The sequence below is a fragment of the Scyliorhinus torazame genome, chromosome 17 (assembly GCF_047496885.1).
Source record: "Scyliorhinus torazame isolate Kashiwa2021f chromosome 17, sScyTor2.1, whole genome shotgun sequence".
NCBI classification, from domain to species: domain Eukaryota; kingdom Metazoa; phylum Chordata; class Chondrichthyes; order Carcharhiniformes; family Scyliorhinidae; genus Scyliorhinus; species Scyliorhinus torazame.
The window spans coordinates 17,582,061-17,604,734 of NC_092723.1; the positions used below are offsets into that span (position 1 = coordinate 17,582,061).

The 22,674-nt window shown below is 47.8% G+C and overlaps 1 protein-coding gene across 6 annotated transcripts in view; it reads right to left on the reverse strand.

Annotated features, from left to right (window-relative positions):
* Nucleotides 1-22,674, reverse strand: part of LOC140393751 (uncharacterized) — a 213,826-nt gene that overhangs the window by 118,462 nt on the left and 72,690 nt on the right. The window contains exon 1 of one of the 6 annotated variants that reach the window (XM_072480134.1): nucleotides 2,854-3,206. The exons of 3 other annotated variants lie outside the window; for them this stretch is intronic. The gene's annotated coding sequence lies outside the window, so the exon portion shown is untranslated. Of the gene's footprint in view, nucleotides 1-1,949; nucleotides 2,823-2,853; nucleotides 3,207-22,674 lie in introns of those variants that run through there. 2 more of the 6 variants (XM_072480133.1, XM_072480132.1) reach the window with 2 other exon arrangements.

Here is a 22,674-nt window from a genome sequence, read left to right on the forward strand (position 1 = left end):
CCCGACGCCGATCCGCCGATCCTCCGGAGAATCGACACCATTGGCGCCGGCGCGGTTTGCTCCTCAGTGTCCAAAGATTTGCAGTTTAGGTGGGGTTAGGAGAATAGGGTGGGGGAAATGGGCCTGGGTGGGGTGCTTCTTCAGAGGGTCGGTGCAGACTTGATGGACCGAATGACCTCCTTCTGCCCTATAGGGGTTCTATGGACCCCCCTCTTTCATACATGCACTCACCACCCTATCTCACACACCATCACCCCCTTATTACACAAAGACACTCATCCCACTCATGCATGCACTCACCCCCCTCTCACACACACTCAATCCCCTCTCTCAAGCATACACCCCTAACACACACACTCACCCCCCCTCACACATGCACTCACCACCCTATCTCTCAAATACACCCATCACCTCTCTCACACACACTCACACCCTCTCTCATACGTACTTGCCCCCCTCTCACACACACACACTCAACCCCCCCCTCTCACACATACACCGACTCCCCCCCTCTCACATATGCACTCACCCCCCTCTCTCTCATCATATACACTCATCCCCGCTCTCACACTTACTTGCCCCCCCTCACACACACACACTCAACCCCCTCTCTCACACATACACCCGACTCCCCCCTCTCACTTATGCACTCATCCCCCTCTCTCTCATCATATACACTCATCCCCTCTCTCAGACACACTCACCCCCCTCTCTCACACACTTCCTACCCTCCTCTCTCTCACATTCACACTCAACCCCCCCCTCTCACATACACTCACCCGTCTTGCACACACTTACTTACCTCCTTCTCTCACACACACATTCACCCCCCTTTCTCACACACTCACTCTCTCATACATACGCACTCACCGCTCTCTCACACACACACTCACACCCCTCTCACACACACACTCACACCCCTCTCTCACAAATGCAGCTCTCTAAGGTCCGAACCCCCTCCCCCACCCACTCTCTCCCACATGCCATTCCGACGCCCGAACCCCCTGCTCTCTCACACACACCTTTCTGAGGCCTGAATGCCCTGCGATCTCACATATGCCACTCTGAGGCCGGAATGCCCTGCTCTCTCACACACGCCTCTGAGGCCTGAACCCCCTGCGATCTCACATATGCCTCTATGAGATCTGAACTCCCTGCTCTCTCACCAGTTCTTTCAGCTACCGGCTCCATTCTCAGGATCAATCCTCGCACTCGGCCACAGCCATTTCTGCCCAGCAACAGCAAAATAGAATCACTCAAATGGGCCAATCCGAGAGAAGCCCCGTGAATCATTGGATGCTGATAGTTAGCATCCAGTGCGCCAAGAGGCTTTGCTCTAATTGGTCTATTTCATAGAATCATAGAATCGCTACAGTGCAGAAGGAGACCAATTGAGTTTGGACCGACCCACTGAAAGAGCACATCACCTAGATCCAATCCCCCACCCTACCCCCGTAACCCCACCTAGGGGCAATTTAGCGCGGCCAATCCACCTAACTTGCACATCTTTGGACTGTGGGAGGAAACAGGAACACCTGGAGGAAACCCACGCACACACGGGGAGAACTCCACACAGGCAGTCACCTGAAGGTTGGAATCGAACCCAGTTCCCTGGCGCCGTGGGGCAGCAGTGCTAACCACTGTGCCATCGTGCTGCCCAATCAGTACAATTACTTTTGGAATTGGTCGGTTGTTCCTTTCGAACTGCCGGTCACATGGCAGCCTCCATTTCAGAGGACCCCCTGGAGACCCTTCGTGGACCTGGGGGCCTGCCCACCCTAGTTTGGGAACCCCTGCAGCATGATAAATGCAGCATTTAATGACCAAGGCAATGGAACTTGTGAAAGAACAATGGATTTTCTTCGCCTGTAATGTCCTCTGGCACAGAGTTCACAATCTTATCTCAGCCAATAGATTTCAGTCACAGCTCGGTGGGTAGCAATTCTTACCTCTGAGTCAGAAGGTTGTGATTTGAAGTCCAACTGCAGGAAGCCAAACACATAATTTAGGCTGACATTCCCAGGGCAGTATTCAAGGAGTGCCGACTGCCATTGACGTCATCTTTCAGGTGAGGTGTAAAATTGAGGCCCCATTTATCAGCTCCGTCAGGCATAAAGGACCCCGACAGCACTGTCTGAAGAAGAGCAGGGGAGTCTATCCCTGGTGTCCTGGCTAATATTTAATCTCCCAATCAGCATCACTAAAAACAGGGTAACTATAACATTGTTGCTAGTGGGAGCTTGCTGTGCACAAATTAGCTGCCGCTCTTCCTGCATTACAGAAGTGACTACACTCCAAAGGAACTTCACTGGTCGTAAAGTGCTTTGGGGCGATCCGTGGTCATGAAAGGTACTTTATAAATCCAAGTAGGGGCAGCACGGTGGCGCAGTGGGTTAGCCCTGCAGCTTCACGGTGCTGAGGTCCCAGGTTCGATCCCGGCTCTGGGTCACTGTCTGTGTGGAGTTTGCACATTCTCCCCGTGTTTGCGTGGGTTTCGCCCCCACAACCCAAAGGGTAGGTGGATTGGCCACGCGAGAGTGCCCCTTAATTGGAAAAAATTAATTGGGTACATTACATTTAAAGAAAAAAATCCAAGTCTTTCTTTCTCTCTGGGCTGGGGAAGACAAAATAGCGGCCAAGTGCCTCCCAGCAGGAAGGGGGAGAAATATCGTTGGGAGGAGATTGCCCAGCCCACCCTGTCAGCAACAGTCAGTGGCCCGAGGTTACAAATAGAAAATGACCCGTATCCGAGAAGTTTAGACCGCTAGCAAAACCTATCGAAAATAAATCGGGATAAACGCTAAACTTCTTTGAACAACTGAAATTAAAATCGAAAAATGAAGACCCACTCACGAATAACGCGATTGATCAACAGCCAATCTCACCGTTGATCGAAGGGCGAAAAATGCCTCTGTCGCAGCACGTCCACCTCTGCTGGGTCTCACACATTTGTTTTTAACCTACCCCCAGTCTCGGGTTCCTTTGCCAAGCACCAGATTTTGTAAAGCCACAAGAACAAAAGGATCTTTTGATTACAAAGTGTTTCTGGTCTGTGGAGCAGAAAACCCTTATATATCCTTCAGTGGCTCTGCACTAACTGCTGGAGAGGGTATTGCTGAAGCACCCTGCTGGCTCATTGATGCTGGACTTCTGCAATAATGGCAGTTCCCCGAGATTAAATATAAATACTGCAGTGTAGGAGAGCTCCGTTATTAGCTGGCACTCAGATCTATACTGCCATTGTTCACAGTGACTGCACATATTTTCTTCCCCTTTCTTAATTAACCAAATCACTATTTATCTTCTCTGTATTTCTGGTCATGCAGAAACATTACCAATGCCATACAAATTTAATCTTAACGTGATCCTGTTGCAGTGTGTCTTGACGAAGCTAATAGGCTTTACAAGACAGACTCGCCGCTTATTCATTTGTTTTGTTCCCACACCCAGAGTAGCTGAGGGATCAGTTCGAGGTGGATGATTAGTGTACATATTGACTTGCTCCCAAGTTACAGCACATTCCTCTCAAGGTGGGGGTGGTGGGAGAAGCAGGGAGGGTTGAAGAGGTGTGGGAGGCGAGAGGGTCAAGCTTACTTATCAAAGTAAAGATTAACATTCCAGACACACAGGTCAGAGGAAGCGTAGACTGTGAAAGCAAAGCCAGCATTGAAGTACTCTCTTCTTGATTCTTTAAAAAAAATACTCTTTCACGGGATTTAAACGTCGCTGGCAAGGACAGCATTTGTTGCCCATCCCTAGTTGCCTTTGTCTGAAAGGCAACAGTCTTGCCAGAAACAGTCATACACCATCCTAGTGTCCTGACCAACATTCAAAAATTGAAATATGTTGCCTTGCCAAAGCTCCTCTCATTTTGGGGGGAATTTAGGTTCTGGTTCATGTGATCAGGAATGTGACCATTCAACACATTGTGACTGCTGGCTCTTTGACAGAGCTATCCAGTGGGTTCCATGCAACAAATCATGAAATCTTGGAACAGTACATCGCACGAGGCCACTCAGCCCATCCAATTTGCACTAGCTCTTTCAATTAATCTCACTTCCCCCATCTTTACCCCATTTTCCTGCAATTATTTCCCCCACTGCTACCCTGTTAAGTGCCTGATTGGCACATGATGTGGCGGGTCTTCCCGAATAGAGGTAATAGCGGGCTCTCGCCTGCTGTCCAGCCACATTTAATGTTGGCGACGGAGATGTCACCCGTTGGCTGGAGGGCATTGCATTAAATGCCACCCGTGTCTTCCTATCTCTTGTTGTTTTTTAATCTCCCACATCACGGTTCCTGGTGTTTCCTGCTAATATCGCTTCTGCTATTTCACCCTCAACTTATTTGCTTTGGGCACAGACTCTTGTGAGTCCGTTTATATTTGTCTGTTATGTTTGTGTATAGATTTGTAGGCGGGATTCTCCCAGCCCTGGGCAGGGCCGGAGAATTCCCGCGAACGGAGAATCGGCGCCATTGGCACCATCGCGGTTGGTGCGGCGCCAGTCGCGGGCCGCTCTACGCGGCCGGCCGGCCAGCCGATTCTCCGGCATGGATGGGCCGAGCGGCCGTAAGAAAAGAGGCGAGTCTCGCCGGCGCCGTTCTAACCTGCTCTGGGCCGGCGGGACCACTGCGTGTGAGGGTCGGGTGGCGGCCTTTGTGGGGGGGGGGGGAGGGGGGGCTCCAATGTGCCCTTGCCCGCGATAGGGTCCCACCGATTGGCGGGCTGGCCTCTGTGGCTGAGCGCCTCCTTTCCTACGGACCGGTCCCTGTAGCCCTGCGCCATGTTGCGTCGGGGCCGGCGCATTGAAGGAGGCCACTGCGCATGTCCTCGTTGGCGCCGGCGCAACTGCGCATGCGCATGCACACAGTTCGCGCCGGGATCTGCAGCTGGAGTGGCGCAAACCATAGGGGCCATAATTAGTCATGGGAGCGGTCCGTTAACGCCATCATAAAACGTGACGGCGTTTACGATGACGTGGACACTCTGCCGCGGGATTGGAGAATCCCGCCCTGTATATCTACAAATCTGAATGTGTTCCTCCTCTGTTCTGTTCTGATCCATGTTAAACCCTATTCGTTCCCAGTTATATCTTCCCATATCTTCAAAGATCCATATCAGTTCTCTTCACCGATACTGCCTGACCCACTCAGGGTCCCTAGCGTGAAAATGGGTCAGAAAATCTGGAACGTTTACCATTTGTTGACACTTCACATCCTGAGGGTCAACATCTAATCAGAAACTTAACTGGACCAGCCATATAAATAATGTGTCCATAAGAGCTTATTCAGAGAGACTTGGTGTACTCATCTAAGGAACATAGTATGCAGGTACAGCAAGCAATTAGGAAAGCAAATGGCCTGTTGCCTTTATTGCAAGGGGATTGGAGAACAGGAATAACTGAGTCTTGCTATAATTGTATGGAGCTTTATAAGATCACATTTAAGGAAGGATATACTTGCATTGAAGAAAATGCAGCAAAGGTTCCGGTTGACCCCTTGGATGAGAGGCCGAGTAAACTGGGTCTACATTCGCTAGAGTTGAAAGGAATATGGGCGGGAATCTCCAGTTCCCCAGCCGCGGGTTTCTCGGCTGCGCACCGTTCGCTGGTGGCGGGATTCTATCTTCCCGTCGCTTGTCAATGAGATTTCCCAGTGTAACCACCAAAAGTGAATCCCAACGACCGGAGAATTCCGGCCTAGGAGAGGGTCTAATTGAAACATTCAAGATTATGAAGGGCCTTGACAGTATAGACGCAGCGATTTCTTCCCCTGACTGGGGAATCTCGAAGAAGGGGGCACAGTTTTAGGATAAGGGACCAATCAATTAGGACTGAGCTGAGGAGAAACGTCTTCTCTCAAAGGGGTTTGAATCTTTGGAATTCTCCACCCCAGAGGGTTGTGGATGGGGCATCACGGAATATATTTAAGGCTGAGATAGACAGATTATTGAAAACCCAGGGAACCGAGGGATATGGGGAAAATGGAGTTGAAGCCCAAGATCTGCCATATTGAATAGCAGAGCAGGTTCAACAGGCCAAATGGTCAAACACAGCTCCTATTTGTAACGCTCTTCCAAGATCAAAAGAATGAAGAGTAAAATGAAGAACAAAAAAAAACTGGCAGCAGGTGACAGCAGTGCCAGGGTCAACACACTTTCAATGGCTGCCTGTGTCCCATCTAACGATAAAATCTGGCAGTCTGAATTGGGTTGGGGTTGATTCTTTATGTGAGGGGCTGCTTCACATTTAAAAAAAATCAAAAATGGTATCTTTTTGGGGCCTGGCACTCTTGTTGCCCACCGGTGCGTTCCTACATTTACTCACCTCCTGAACAGGAGTTCAGTGCACCTGTTCTCATTTGATATTGCAGCAGCCTCTCGTGTAGGCCGGGTCCTGGTTAAGGCAGTGAAGCAAGAACTCCTAGTGTAGGGCACTCCCAGTTCCAGGCTCCATCTCAAATACAACACTGGCCATTCTCAGGATGGGCAAATGTCTATCACCAGGAAGAAGCCAGAAACAGCAGGGTCCTGGTGTCACTTACCATATTCCAGGGGTATTTCATTGAGGTTACAGTAGCAGGGCAGTGGTCAGACTCCGCTCCTGATAACTCCATGTGGAGCCCTGGTTAGGCCCCGTATAGAGCTCTATGCTTAGGGCATGTTTTGGGCACCGCTCCCCGTCATAATATGCACCCATGCACATCATGAGGTAAAAAAAAGGCAGTGACAGACACCCAGGTTAGCCAATCAACATACAGGAAAGAACACAACCAATCACCAGACAGAACACCAGAGGGGGGCTTCCAACTATAAAACACACGAGGCATCAGCACTCCTCTTTCCACTGATGACAACTGTAGTGACAGTCAGGGTGTATATATCAGTCAGCACCTTCTACACGTGGATCAGAGGTAGCCTGGTCTAGTACGTTAGAGTTAGTACACTGAGAGTAGTAGAGTGTCAACCCACAGCCAGCTGGGTGCATTATTCCAGAAGTTCAATAAATCGTATTGAACCAACGCCTACGTTTGGTGTATGCTTTATCGTTCATCTGCATCCTGTTGCAGTCCGTGTTACCCCAGGGTGAAAAACACGACATGATACCAGGAGTCTACTTCATCTAAGTAATTTACCTTGAATAATTCAGTGACGACCAGCAAGTGCCTTCCAGCGGCATGAAGAAGATCCAGGCCCCTCCACAGCTCCGGATCTCCGGAAATCTCGGCGCCAACTGGCGGGTCTTCAAGCAGAAATTCAGTCTACACATCGAGGCCTCGGGCCTGGAGGATGCGTCCGATGCCAGAAAAATCACACTGCTCCTATCTACTGCGGGGGACCAGGCCATCCAAATATTCAATTCGCTCACTTTTGCCGACGGCGAGGACAAGACCAAGTTCCAGACCGTGTTAGCCAAATTCGCCAGTCACTGTGAAGTCGAAACGAACGAGAGCTTTGAGCGCTGTGTCTTCCAGCAATGCCTTCAGGGTAAGGATGAGCCTTTCCAATCCTTTCTACCTCATCTCCGCACATTAGCGCAGTCCTGCAACTACACCGCAGATTCCCTCATCAGGGATCAGATCGTGTTTGGGGTCCACTCCGACGCCCTGTGGGAGCAGCTCCTAAAAATAAAAAACATGACCCTGCCAGTAGCCATCGAGACGTGTAAAGTGCATGAACAGGCGAAAAGTCACTACTCCCGCCTTAAATTGGCAGAACAGGACCAAGTTGCCTCCACGAGGCAGAGAGTGTACAGCCCATCGCCCGAATGCGGCGCCTTAGCATCGATGAAGGCGGCCATTTCGCGCGTTTTTCCTGGGGTCCCACGCATGCGCACCACGGTCGGGAGAACGAAGCGGGCGAAGACCACACTGCGCAGGTGCGAGCGGCAGCTGACCGCACTGCGCTTGTGCGACGACGCACGGAGCGTTACGACTTCAACGTCATGACGGCCCGAACTGTGGCACCGCCCACTTAAAGCGGCAATGCCCTGCAAGAGACAGGCGATGTTTAAATTGTGGGAAGCCTGGCCATTATGCAGCCTTGTGCAGGTCTGCACCTCCGATCGTGGGCCAGCCATCCCAGTTCCAACGCAAACGAGTTCGAAGTGTGCAGCAAGAGCTGCTGGATTTGGAACCTAGTAACACCACGGACCCAGAGGACGACTGTTCCGGCCATTCATTTACCTGACCTGGATCACCTCCCAGTGCTGCAAAAGGTGCAGCAACTCAGAAACCGGCAAAAGCTGACATACGATGCTCATGCTACTGATTTGCCTGTGCTCTCTCCGGAAGATGCTGTTCACATCAAGTTGCCTGGCGGAGGCTGGTCAGCTCCAGCTGTTGTTGTTCGACAGGCTGCTCCCTGGTCGTTCGTGGTTCACATGGCTGATAGATCCATTGTCAGGCACAACAGAAGGGCAATACGCAAACTTGCCTGCCCACCACCGGATCTCACGTTCCCAGCTGTCGTTATGCCTTTTCCAGGCACCTCGCTCCACGAGGCCACCAATCTGGCTGCAATCCCGCTTGTCAAGGTGCTGTCGTCCCCACCTCCACCTCTCAGGCAGCCGACATGGATCCGACGCCAGCCCCAGAGATTGGACTTATAAATATTTCCTTTGTACATATTGTTCTGTAGAAACCCTTACATGTACATATGCCTTCACTCGCCATTTGCTGTAAATAGTTATATCTGTAAATATGTTGTATATGCTCTAAGCAACCGACAATCTTTTAAATAAAAGAGGGGATGTCATAACATGCACCCATGCACATCATGAGGTAAAAACAGGCAGTGACAGACACCCAGGTTAGCCAATCAACATACAGGAAAGAACACAACCAATCACCAGACAGAACACCAGAGGGGGGCTTCCAACTATAAAACAAACGAGGCATCAGCACTCCGCCTCTGTCTACTGGTGACAACTGTAGTGACAGTCAGGGTGTACAAATCATTCAACACCTTCTACACGTGGATCAGAGCTAGCCTGGTCTAGAAAGTTAGAGTTAGTACACTGAGAGTAGTAGAGTGTCAACCCACAGCCAGCTGTGTGCATCGTTACAGAAGTTCAATAAATCTTATTGAACCAACGCCTACGTTTGGTGTCTGCTTCACCGTTCATCTGCATCCTGTTGCAGTCCGTGTTACCCCAGGGTGAATAACACGACACTCCCTGGGCAGAGTATTCTGGCCTTGGATGGGATGGAGTGCAGATTCACCCGAATTATAAAAGGGGGCTTATCATTAACGGAGAACAAATTGCTTTTAATCTCTTTAAAAAAAAACAAGGGGTGGTCAAATATTAAAATGATTCGTTTGAGTTGGTAGAGAGAAACTGTTTTGTCTGAGGGTGGGAGGGAGGTGGGAAATCAAGAATTAAAGGGTGTAATGTGACTCAGGAAGCACTCTTTTCACACAAATAGATAGTTGAACCCTCTTGCCCAAAAGGCTGAGGGACAGTTGGAGCTTTCAGCACAAGATTTTAGTTGGATAAGGACATTAAGTGAGATAGGACTAAACCGGGTGAATAGAGTTTGATGCATATCAGCCAAGGTACATGGCTGACTGGGAAATCAGTATGACCTGCTGACGTGCACCAGAGATGGACTGCGGCCAGGTCAAGGGACTCTGTCCTGCAAGCTAAATGCAAGGACTCGGTCCCACTTTTCCGTCTCCAGCCCCCTGCAGTTGAGTCTCTGCACCGCACCAAGCGGGCCCAATTGACCCTGAAACAAAGACAAACCCTAATGGTAGAGCAGAGTGGCGCACAGATGCTCTCTTCATAACGAAACAAAAATAAATGCCAAGTACAAAATGAGCCTCGAGATCGCTGATGTCCTTTTTATAGGGTAATACTGGCAAATGGAACACCTGATTGTGCAGCGGAGAGAGGGAGCTTTGTGCCTGAGTCACCACAGTAAGGACTGAACTATGTTTGAGATTTGTTACAACAGAGCTTGTACTGTCTGGGTGTCCTTTTGTACCTGTCCAAATGGATTCTGGGATTCCAATGTGTTGCATTTTTCCAGACAGGTACATTTCACAATACAGGATGCTTAATGCTCTACTGCACTCTTATCTCCCTGAGACAACAAGGACGGCTTCAGAAATTCTTGGATCTCCACGGGGCTCGTGGTGAAACTATTAATTCATCCTGTTCATCGAAACTCTGCCAGATTAGCTAATTTTGGCATTTGCTTAAAGGGCACATAAAGAGCCGTCCCTTCAATCCTCCCCCGGCAGATACTAAAGCTGCTTTTAAATCAGCAGAGATAACTACACCCCTATTCCTGACAAATGAGTTTCATGCAATGGGTGGCAGCCCCCAAATTAAATTGATTGGGTTCAATAAGAATAGCTGCTTGGAAAACCGCCTTCACGCTCGTCAGGCTTTGCAGATCAGACAGGTTTTCTTGTATTGTCAATACAATCCTATTTTCTATATTATGCAGTTCCCATTTCCATTAAGTATTGTCTACCAACCTCTTTTATCACTTGCTATATAACCCACCTTTATGTGGCTATTATTACTGAGCTTGTTAATGTTTCCATTGTGCATACTGTCCATATCCCTCTTTATGTTAAATAAGTTAAAAGCCTATGCTGTTAAGAGTAAGATCCTGGCATGGATAGAGGATTGGCTGACTGGCAGAAGGCAGAGAGTGGAGATAAAGGGGTCTTTTTCAGGATGGCAGCTGGTGACTAGTGGTGTGCCTCAGGGGCCTGTGCTGGGATCACAACTTTTCACAATATACACTAATGATCTGGATGAAGGAACTGAAGGCACTGTTGCTAAGTTTGCAGATGATACAAAGATCTGTAAAGACACAGGTAGTATTGAGGAAGCAAGGGGCTGCAGAAAGATTTGGACAAGCTAGGAGAGTGGGCAATGAAATGGCAAATGAAATACAATGTGGAAAAGTGTGAGGTTATGCACTTTGGAAGGAGGAATTTAGGCACAGACTATTTTCTAAATGGGGAAACGCTTCGGAAATCAGGAGAACAAAGGGACTTGGGAGTCCTTGTTCACGATTATCTTAAGGTTAATGTGCAAGTTCAGTCGGCAGTTCAGAAGGCAATCACAATGTTAGCATTCATGTCAAAAGGGCTAGAATACAAGACCAGGGATGTACTTCTGATGTTGTAGAAGGCTCTGGTCAGACCCCATTTGGAGTATTGTGAGCAGTTTTGGGCCCTGTATCTAAGGAAGGATGTGCTGGCCTTGGAAAGGTTCCAGAGGAGCTTCACAAGAATGATCCCTAGAATGAAGAACTTGTCATATGAGGAGCGTTTGAGGACTCTGGGTCTGTACTCATTGGAGTATGAAGGATGAGGGGGGGGGGGGGGGGGAATCTTATTGAAACTTACAGGATACTGCGAGGCCTGGATAGAGTGGACGTGGGGAGGATGTTTCCACATGTAGGAAAAATTAGAACCGGGGAACACCATCTTAGACTAAAGGGACGATCCTAAAGGGGCTGTTTAGCACAGGGATAAATCGCTGGCTTTGAAAGCAGACCAAGGCAGGCCAGCAGCACGGTTCAATTCCCGTAACAGCCTCCCCGAACAGGCACCGGAATGTGGCAGCACGGTAGCATTGTAGATAGCACAATTGCTTCACAGCTCCAGGGTCCCAGGTTCAATTCCGGCTTGGGTCACTGCCTGTGCGGAGTCTGCACATCCTCCCCGTGTGTGCGTGGGTTTCCTCCGGGTGCTCCGGTTTCCTCCCACAGTCCAAAGATGCGCAGGTTAGGTGGATTGGCCATGATAAATTACCCTTAGTGTTGGGTGGGATTACTGGGTTATTGTGATAGGGTGGAGGTGTTGACCTTGGGCGGGGTGCTCTTTCCAAGAGCCGGTGCAGACTCGATGGGCCGAATGGCCTCCTTCTGCACTGTAAATTCTATGATAATCTATGATAATCTATGACTAGGGGCTTTTCACAGTAACTTCATTGAAGCCTACTTGTGACAATAAGCGATTTTCGTTTCATTTAAAACAGAGATGAGGAGGAATTTCTTCAGCCAGTGGGTGGTGAATCTGTGGAACTCTTTGCCATAGAAGGCTGTGGAGGCCAATTCACTGAGTGTCTTTAAGACAGAGATAGATAGGTTCTTGATTAATAAGGGGATCAGGGGTTATGGGGAGAAGGCAGGAGAATGGGGATGAGAAAATATCAGCCATGATTGAATGGCGGAGCAGACTCGATGGGCCGAGTGGCCTAATTCTGCTCCTATGTCTTATGGTCTTTATATCCCGAGTGCATTGCCTACCTAGCTCTAATTCACACTATTCTTCAGTTTCATCCAATGTGCCTTGTGTATGCCTGGGAGAATGGAGTTTGCAGATTTGTGTCCCAGTCAGCAAAGGCACCAGTCAATAACGTCCCCGATCAAACAGAACACAAGGACCCAGCTTTGATTCTTAAGTGATATTAAGGTTACCATTCCAATCCCGTGTGCAGTTAGGATGTCATATATTTAATACAGTTTTACTGGGCTACGGAGGAGAAAAGTTAGGACAAGTTAGGAGATGGAAGAAGATTGCGTTCACTGTCATTCTTGTAGTCACACAATACAATGTAATGGAGTTATGTTGTGAAGAAGACATAAGGCCGGGATTCTCCGAAAATGGGGCTATGTCCCTACGCCCGCCAGAAAATGGGCGCGATCACTCCAGACATTTTTCAAAAAGTCCGGAGTGATTCTCTGGGTTTAAGAGGGATAGCAGGGCCCCGGCGTGCGCCGCGCAGCTCCTGCTGCCGATACAGGGCCCTGTACTTATGGCCACGGGTCCGCACATGTGCGTGGCAGCCGTTTCCGCGCCCACCTCGTGCAACATGGCAGAGCCACACAGCAGGCCAGTGCGGAAGAAGATAGGCCCTCCCCCCCCCAGATCGCACCCACCCGCCGATCGGTAGCCCCCGATCGCAGGGCCTGTCCGTCGTGGAGGCCCCCCCCCAGTGTCTCATCCCCTCCTCCCCCCCTACCAAGACGGCCAGGCGGCCACGAGTCCGTGCTCCCGCCGGGTGGAACCAGGTTGGAACCACACCGGCGGAACTCGGCGGGAACCCAGTCGGTCGATCGCGGAGAATCGCCGCAGGGGCCTCTTTCAACGGCTCCCGACCGGCGCTGCGTCGACCCCGTGCTCGCGGCTGGCAACAATTCTCCAGACCACGGAGAATCGCGTCCCTGGCGCCGCGGGTCTGAGACGCCATTCTCCGCCCCCGCGTCGAGCGTGATTTCGTCACAGAGGCTCAGAGAATCCCGGCCAAGGAGTTTGCAGATGGAAATAGATAGGGCAGAAATCTGGCAGATGGAGTATAATGTGGGAAAATGTGAAGTTGTGCACTTCGGCAGGAAGAGTAAAGAAACAGGGTGGTACTTGCATGGAGGATGGCCGCAGAATTCCAAATTGCAGAGGGATCTAGTGTTCTAGTGCATGAGTCAACCATGATCTGATTGACTGGCGGAGCAGGCTCGTGGGGTCGAATGACCTTCTTCTCCTCCTCTATTGTATGTTTGTATAACTAACTAATCACAACGATCAATCTTTATCAATAGGTGTACAACAGACCCAGACATCACGGGGAATCCTCCAGTGCAGGACAGTTGGGGTCCAAAGTCACCTGTCCTCCTAAATGGGTTATACTCACCACATGTCATGTCTCAAATTACTCAGCCGAAAATGTTATTTTCTGGAAGACTCCAAAGAAATTTGTATTGTAGTCATTCAATATCATCTGCTTCGAGCCTCTCGCCTGGGAGCTTGTTCCATAGATTGGCCACTTACTTGCTCAAATATTGTCTCAGCAGATTAATTTCGAATTTTCCCTTTTAACTAAATCAGCCACAGAATGTGCTACTGATCACTGTGCATGTGGGCGGAAAGCACTCAAGGATTAGAACTTGGTACGACGTCCCCTATGAAAGAGCAGTCTGATGAAACAATCCAAGATCATAGAATTTACAGTGCAGAAGGAGGCCATTCAGCGCATTGAGTCTGCACCGTCCCTTGGCAAGAGCACCCCACCCAAGCCCCACTCCTCAACCCTAACCCCTTCATCCCCGTAACCCAACCTAGCCTTTTTGGATACCAAGGGCAATTTAACGTGGCCAATCCACCTAACCTGCACATCTTTGGATTGTGGGAGGAAACCGGAACACCCGGAGATAACCCACGCAGACATGGGGAGAACATGCAGACTCCGCACAGACAGTGACCCAAGCCAGGAATCGAACCTGGCACTCTGGAAATGTGAAGAAATGTGAGGCTAACCACGATGCTACCGTGCTGCCCTAGATCCATAGAATGCCTAAAGTGCAGAAGGAGGCAATTCGGCCTATCTAGTCTTCACCGACCCTCCAAAAGAGAATCTTACCTATGCTCACTCCCCCGCATATCCCCGTAACCCCGCACATTGATCGTGGGCAATCCACCTATCCTGCACATCTCTAAACACGAAGGGGCAACTTAGCGTGGCCAAACCACCTAACCTGCAAATCTTTGGACTGTAGGAGGAAACTGGAGGTCCCACGCAGGAATGGGGAGAATGTACAAACTCCACCGAAGGCCGGATGAGGTGAGGCAGCAGTGCTAACCACTGTGCCACCGTGCCATTATGAATGGTCATGCAGGTGCGGTGCCTCTTTCACTTTCACCAGCAGCTCGGGAGGGAAAGCTGGCGTGGAGTGGGGTGGGGGTTGGGTCAGGAAACGGTAAAATGAATCTGAATCTTTCTGGTCAATGAAGCAGGAATTGTTCTCCTTTAGATTAGAGAGGATTAAGGGAAGGTACAATAGAGCTGTTCAAAATTATGAAAGGTTTTATAAAAGTAAATAAGGAGAAACTATTTCCAAGACGCAAGTTTAAGATAATTGGCACACGAATCGAGGGGTGGGGGGGGGGGGGGGAAAGAGGAGAATTTTCTTTCCTCTCACAGAGAGTTGTTACGATCTGGAATGCGCTGCTTTGAAGGACTTCGGGTGCGGATTCAATGGTAACTCGCAGAAAAGAATTAGATATATACTTGAAAGAGAAGAGGTTGCAGGGCCATGTGGAAAAGGCAGTGGGGGAAGGATTAATTGGATAGATCTTTGAAAGGGCCGGCACAGGCTCACTTGCTCTGAATGGCCTCCACATTCTCTGCCGAATTCTATAATCCTGTTCCAACCGATTTACTCAGACCCGAGTCTCAAACATCCATCAGCTGACAACTTGCCCTTTCTGGTGAACAGAAAATGCTTGTGCATTCCTGAAGAATCTTACTCACTGTCGTGAGTGATACATTCAGTTTGGACCAGGATTAGGCTGTTCAGTTACTCAACAAACAAAATGTAATTAAGTCAATTAATTAAAAGAGTAGGTGTGGTGGGGGTGGTGTGGTGGTGAGAAGAAGACAGTAACTCTAGTTCTGGTTTGCGGCAATCATCTTGCATTCCTCCTACTTGACCCGACCTTGCAATGCATCTGTCAATCACAAATTAATGCAGACTTTTAATCATTTTAATTTAATTGGCCATCTCATTTTCTTGTTCATTATCTCTTAATTAGCTGCCCATATATGCACATCATTTAAAAAATAATGTTTAGGCATAAAGAGGCTTATCTAGTCTTGAACCTGTCTGACAGCAAGGAAACTGGCCTTCCCATCACAATACTAGCTCACTAGCCTACGGGCAATTTTCTCGATCTCACTGAAGCTGTGAGGATACTGACTGTGCTGATCAGTGTACAGTGAATGAAGGAAGGCGAAATGTCATCAATGGAATCCAGATCACAACAACCTGAAAACAGAATGATGGATTAGTCGGAAAATGCACCACCTTGGGTGGTATCACAAATGCCTCTAACATAGCACTGTTAGCACTGCTGTTTCCCAGGGACCCGTGTTCGATTCCCAGCTTAGGTCACTGTCTGGGCGGAATCTGCACGTTCTCCCCGTGTCTGTGTGGGTTTCCTCCCGGTGCTCCGGTTTTCTCCCGCAAAGTCCCGAAAGGCGTGCTTGTTAGATGAATTGGCCATTCTGAATTCTCCCTCAAGTGTACCCGAACAGGCGTTGGAATGTGGCGACGAGGGGCTTTTCACAGTAACTTCATTGCCGTGTTAATGAAAGCCTACTTGTGACACTAATAAAAATTACATAGCAGACTCAATGGGCCGAATGGCCTACTTCTGCTCCTATGTCTTATGGTCTCTGTATGGAGAGCTATCTGAACAGCTGGTTTCTCCCTCATCATTGTCAAAGGACGAGGGAAGGAGTTGCATTTATATAGTGCTTTTCACAACTTCAGGACTTCCAAAGTGCTTTACATTCAATGAATTATTCTTGAAGTGCAGTTACTGCGGCAATGTAGAAAAGGAAGCAGTCAATTTATGTACGGCAAGCTCCCACAACTGACCAGCTAACCTATTTTGCTCTAAGGAAAATAGTGGTTTGCACTCTGGGAATGATTCCCTTATTTTTAAAATAGTGCGATGGGATCTTTTGTCATTACCTGAGAAGACAGATGGGGTCTCTGGCCAATATCTCATCAAACATTTCACATCACCTCCAAAGCACTGGACCTCTGACTGTGCTGCATTGAAGTGTGAGCTTCGAATGTGTGCTTAAGTTACTGGAGTGGGTCCTGAACCTTCTGACTCAGTGAGACTGCTACCACTGAGCCAAGTCAGCCAAGTCTGACACCTGGGAGGTGTTGGCAAAGGCTGTTAGTTGTGGCAAACAGTTATGGCGGTGGCACCTGGTGTCATCAGCTGTTGTCTTTTAGTAAACAAAGCCAGGGATCTGGACCCAGTAATACAACAACAAAAAACCAGGTCTCAGTCAGTGTACTGCCAGAATGGAACTTGTAAACAATTGCGCTCGCTCAGTCATTGTGAAGAAAAGACCCCTCTCGGGGTCATCATCAGTCTCAACACAGGAAAAGAATATTGGGTGCAATGAAAAATGAGTGATCAATTCACAATTGTATGTTTTGTTCGACCACCCTACTGATTCATAGTGAGCATTTCGAGAAGAATGGTCTCTTTATGGAGAGAGGGACAACTGATCAAATTAAGAATATAGGAGAAATGCCTTCAGAGAATACTGATTATGCCAACTTCAATGCCACAAACGTTGACGCTGCACCTAAGGAGAGGTTAGGTGCATACAGAAGGGAATAGAGGGATAGGGGTGGGTCAGAAATGTTATTGGGAGTGGCTACCATCAAGAAAGCACAACAGCGCCTATACTTCCTCAGGAAACTAAGGAAATTCGGCATGTCCACATTGACTCTCACCAACTTTTATAGATGCACCATAGAAAGCATCCTATCTGGCTGCAATGGTATGGCAACTGCTCAGCCCAGGACCGTAAGAAACTACAGAGAGTCGTGAACGCTGCTCAGTCCATCACACAAACCTGCCTCCCATCCATTGGATTGGATTGGATTAGTTTATTGTCACGTGTACTGAGGTACAGTGAAAAGTATTTTTCTGCGAGCAGCTAAAGAGATCATTAAGTACATGAGAAGAAAAGGGAATAAAAGAAAATACATAATAGGGCAACACAACATATACAATGTAACTACATAAGCACTGGCATCAGATGAAGCATACAGGGTGTAGTGTTAATGAGGTCAGTCTATAAGAGGGTCATTTAGGAGTCTGGTGACAGTGGGGAAGAAGCTGTTTTTGAGTCTGTTCGTGCGTGTTCTCAGACTTCTGTATCTCCTGCCCGATGGAAGAAGTTGGAAGAGTGAGTAAGCCGGGTGGGAGGGGTCTTTGATTATACTGCCCACTTTCCCCAGGCAGCGGGAGGTGTAGATGGACTCAATGGATGGGAGGCAGGTTTGTGTGATGGACTGGGCGGTGTTCACGACTCTCTGAAGTTTCTTGCGGTCCTGGGCCGAGCAGTTGCCATACCAGGCTGTGATGCAGCCAGATAGGATGCTTTCTATGGTGCATCTGTAAAGCTGGTAAGGGATAATGTGGACATGCTGAATTTCCTTCGTTTCCTGAGGAAGTATAGGCGCTGTTGTGCTTTCTTGGTGGTAGCGTCGACGTGGGGGGAACAGGACAGATTTTTGGAGATGTGCACCCCTAGGAATTTGAAACTGCTAACCATCTCCACCTCGGCCCCGTTGATGCTGACAGGGGTGTGTACAGTACTTTGCTTCCTGAAGTCAATGACCAGCTCTTTAGTTTTGCTGGCATTGAGGGAGAGATTGTTGTCGCTACACCACTCCACTAGATTCTCCATCTCCCTCCTGTATTCGGACTCGTCGTTATTCGAGATCTACTGATCATTGACTCCATCTACACCTCCCGCTGCCTGGGGAAAGCGGGCAGCATAATCAAAGACCCGTCCCACCCGGCTTACTCACTCTTCCAACTTCTTCCATCGGGCAGGCGATACAAAAGTCTGAGAACACGCACAACCAGATTTAAAAACAAACAGCTTCTTCCCCGCTGTTAACAGACTCCTAAATGATCCTCTTATAGACTGACCTGATTAATACTACACTCCTGTCTGCTTCACCCGATGACGTTGTCTGTATATTTATACTGTGTATCTTGTGTTGCCCTATTATGTATTTTCTTTTCATGTACTTAATGATCTGTTTGAGTTGTTCGCAGAAAAATACTTTTCACTGTACGTGGGTGACAGATCACTGCATCCTGCTGTCCAGTGGCAGCTTAGGGTTCAGTATCAAGATGTGGCCTCTGCTGATGTTTGGAGAGATGGTGCTGTCCGGACGTGGCACACGTGACAATAAACAAATCCAAATCCAGGAGACTCCTGTGGAGTATAAACACTGGCAGAGATCAGTTGGATTGAATAGTTCTGCTTCTGTGTTGTCGACTCTACGGCATTCTGATGTCTGAGGGAACCAGACTATTCCCAACCTTGATGGCCTGCGTGCCTCCGAGATTAGCTTCCTACCACATAAGTGCTCCGTCACCAAGCCCACTTACTTTCAGCTCTATAACATCACCTGATTCTGCCAGTACCTCAGCTTCTCCGCCAATGAAATCCTCACCCGTGCCTTTGTTACCTCCAGACCTAACTATCCCAATGCATTCCCGGCTAGCTTCCACCTTCCAAAACGTAAACTCATTGAAAACTCTGCTGCCCGATCCGAACTCGCACCAAGTCTTGTTGACCCATCACCCGTGTGCTCGCTCCCACTTGAGCAATGCCTTGTTTTTAATAATTCTCCTGCTTGGCGAGAATCCTTGGCCTCAGTGCTGACCACCCGGGTGTCAGCCTAGATTTTATGTTCCAGGTTTCTGGAATGGAACTTGAATCTATAGCCTTCATAACTCAAAGACAAGGGGTGCCCTGCCGCTAAAGAAAGGTCACTTTGAAGAAGGAGCGTCCAGTGACACGTGGCACTGTGCGCCGCATGAGTCAGGTCCTTCAAATGTAAAAGCAAATGAAGGAATTACATTTTTTAATTGTGATGAATATAAGAAATTATATTTTATAGTTTGTATTTTTGCAGTAATATTAAAATGTGGGTTAAAATGTTTAAAGAGAGGGATGTCTGCTAAATCTGTGATTAAAAGTGAGGTAATCAGTGAGATTTGCATGGGAAGTGTTTTGCTAATAGATATTAAAAGACATTTTTACTTGTTTGCAGATAGAGAGCTAATGTAACGTTGTAACAGTTTGAGCTTGGCTAAACAAATCCAAGCACATCTTGTAACAAGAGACAAAAGAATGCTGTATGCTTTGAGTGTAGCTGGTGTAGCTAATGGGAGGGCCAGGTCTCTCTGGACAAAGGAACTGCTTCCAAGATTCCAAGCTGAGCAGAAGGTTTACTATTGGTCCTAAAAAAGGTTTATCTCACCAGGGTGTCTACACCAAGATAAGCAAGTAAAACTTGGTAAGTTAACTTTATACATAAGTGGTATTTTAAATATATGGGTTTGGTTATTTGGAATGTAGAGGCAGGTTTCAGGAGGCAAATTAAGATGTTGTAACTGCTAACTATGAAGCTATTCCTTTGTTGCTATTGTGTTTAATTCTGTGTTCCAATTAAAGTTTGTTTTCATGTAAAAGCTGTCTGCTGGTCAGTGTTATCACTCCTGTGTTGCAGTAACATTTCCTCATAATTCTATCAAATGCAAATAGTTAGGTTATAGTCCGGGATATTCACCAAAATTGGGGTTCTGGTCCGGACTCATAACAAATACATGGATAGGATGGGTATAGAGGGATAAGGCACAAGGAAGTACTGAAGGTTTTGGCCAGGTTGGTATCATGACCGGTACAGGCTTGGAGGGCCGAAGGGCCGGTTCTGTATTGTTCTTTGTTCTATAATGCTCTTACAACCATCGGTTGTCGAAAAGCACTTTACTGTACTGTTGTGTTGCAAGAAATGTAGCAGCGATTCGCAAACAGCAAGCTCCCGCCAACAACAAAGTGAGCATGAGCAGATCCTCTGTTTTCTTTTGTGATGTTGATTGACGGACCAACATTGACCCCAGGGAGGTTTCCATTGCTTTTCTTTGAAATACTGCCATTGGACCTTGAACATCCACCCAAGATGGCAGGTGGCCTAAATTTAACATACTGGCAGGGAGATGGCACCTCCAACAGTGCAGCACTGGAGTAACAGCCTTGACGCCTGTGCTCATGTCCTGCAGTGTGTCTGAACCTCAAACGTTCGGACTCGGAGGCAAGCATGCTGCCACCTGAGCCAGGGGCTGACACATGGAATCCGAGTGGAGAAGGTGAGAAATAAGAGCTTACGGCACACATCAAAAACAAACCAGCCATGTGTGAGCCATAGTGGCTGTGATGTGAATCATGGTGCGATACTGTACTTTCCTTTTAAACACCAAGTGGGAGGGAAAATTACTTCACTGCAGATGGTTGTAACCGCGAGACTTATATAAACATTATTATTGTTACTTTATTAATAGCTCAATGAGTGGCTGAGCCATGTTGCATCTTCTCGGGTTCAATCTTCCAAGCTGTGCTGAGTTAGTCGATCCACAGGTATGACTGTAGGCCTCGGTAACAGAGAGTTAATATTTCTGGTTACAACACTCGCTGGAACTGAATGTGTTTATAGTTGCTCCCCTTGAAAATTAAATAGCCTTAGAACTCCCATGGCTCGTTCTTTTTTTATTTATTCATTTATGGGATGTGGCCTTTACTAGCTGAGCCAGCATTTATTGCCCATCCCTAAATGGCCTCCATTTTAAAGGGCTCTTGAGAGTCAACCACATTGCTGTGGATCTGGAGTCGCCGGAACCAGGTGGACTTTTATGACACGCGACGATGGTTTCATGGTTAACACTAGACTTTTAATTCCAGATATTTACTGAATTCAAATTTCATCATCTGTTGTAGTGGGATTTGAACTCTGGTCCCCAGATCTTTGCACTGGGTCTCTGGATTATCAGTCCAGTGATAATATCACTTCGCCACTGCCTCCCTCATACGCGAATAGCACTCACCAAGGGGAGTTAATGGTCAGTACCTGGTACCTACAGAATTATACCTCAACAAGACATCAATGCTTTTACTGGAAATATTAAAAAATTACCAATACGTACATTACTATTCCTATTCACGAAGACTATTGAATTTGGGTTATGCTTGAAAAGTTAAGTGGGCCTAATTGAATAGCTCTTATAAAAAGGTTGGCACAACATCAATGGGCTGAATGGCAACTCCTTCTGGGCTCTTTGATTCTGTGATTAAACAGAGAGGGAATATTTACCGGCAGATACAAATTAGGACATAACTATTAGAATAGATAAGAGTGAAGTAGTGGATGTGGTGTATTTGGATTTTCAGAAAGCTTTTGAGAAAGTCCCACATAAGAGGTCAGTGTGGAAAATGAAAGCACATGGCATTGGGGGTAATATAATGGCATGGATTAAAAATATTTTAGCAGACAGGAAACAGTAGGAATAAATGGGTCTTTTTCAGTGGAAGTTGGTGACTAGTGGGGTCCTACAGGGATCATTGTGTGGGCATCAGCTATTCATAATGAACATCAATGATTTGAGTGAGGGAACCAAATATAATATTTCTAAGTTGGCTGACGACATGAAACTCAGTGGCAATGTGAGTGGTGCAGATGTTAAGAAGTTTCAGGGTGATTTAATCAAGGTGAGTGAATCGGCAAATGCATGACAGATAAAATACGTGGATAAATGTGAAGTTATCCACTTAGGAGAGAGAATGGCAGTGTAAAATTTAAATGGTGATAGATTGGGAAATGTTGATGTCCAAAAAGGGACCTGGACGTCCTGGTTTACCAGTCACTGAAAGCAAGCACGCAGGTACAGCAAGCAGTTCGGAAGGCAAATGGCATGTTAGCCTTCATTGCAAGAGGTCTTGCTACAGGGTCTTACTGCAGCTATACAGGGCCTTGATGAGATCACACCTGGAGTAGTGTGTGGAGTTTTGGTCTCCTTATCTAAGAAAGGATACACTGGTCAAAGAGGAAATACAGCAAAGGTTTGTCAGACTGTTTCCTGGGATGGCAGGATTGTCAAACGAGGAGAAATTGGGTCGACTAGGCCTCTACTCACTGGAATTTAGAAGAATAAGAGGGGATTGAATTGAAACGTACAACTTCTGACAGGGCTGGACAGGCAGCACACTGGGAAGTTGTTTCCTCTGGCTGGGGGGGGGGGGGGGGTCTAGAACAAGGGGTCAC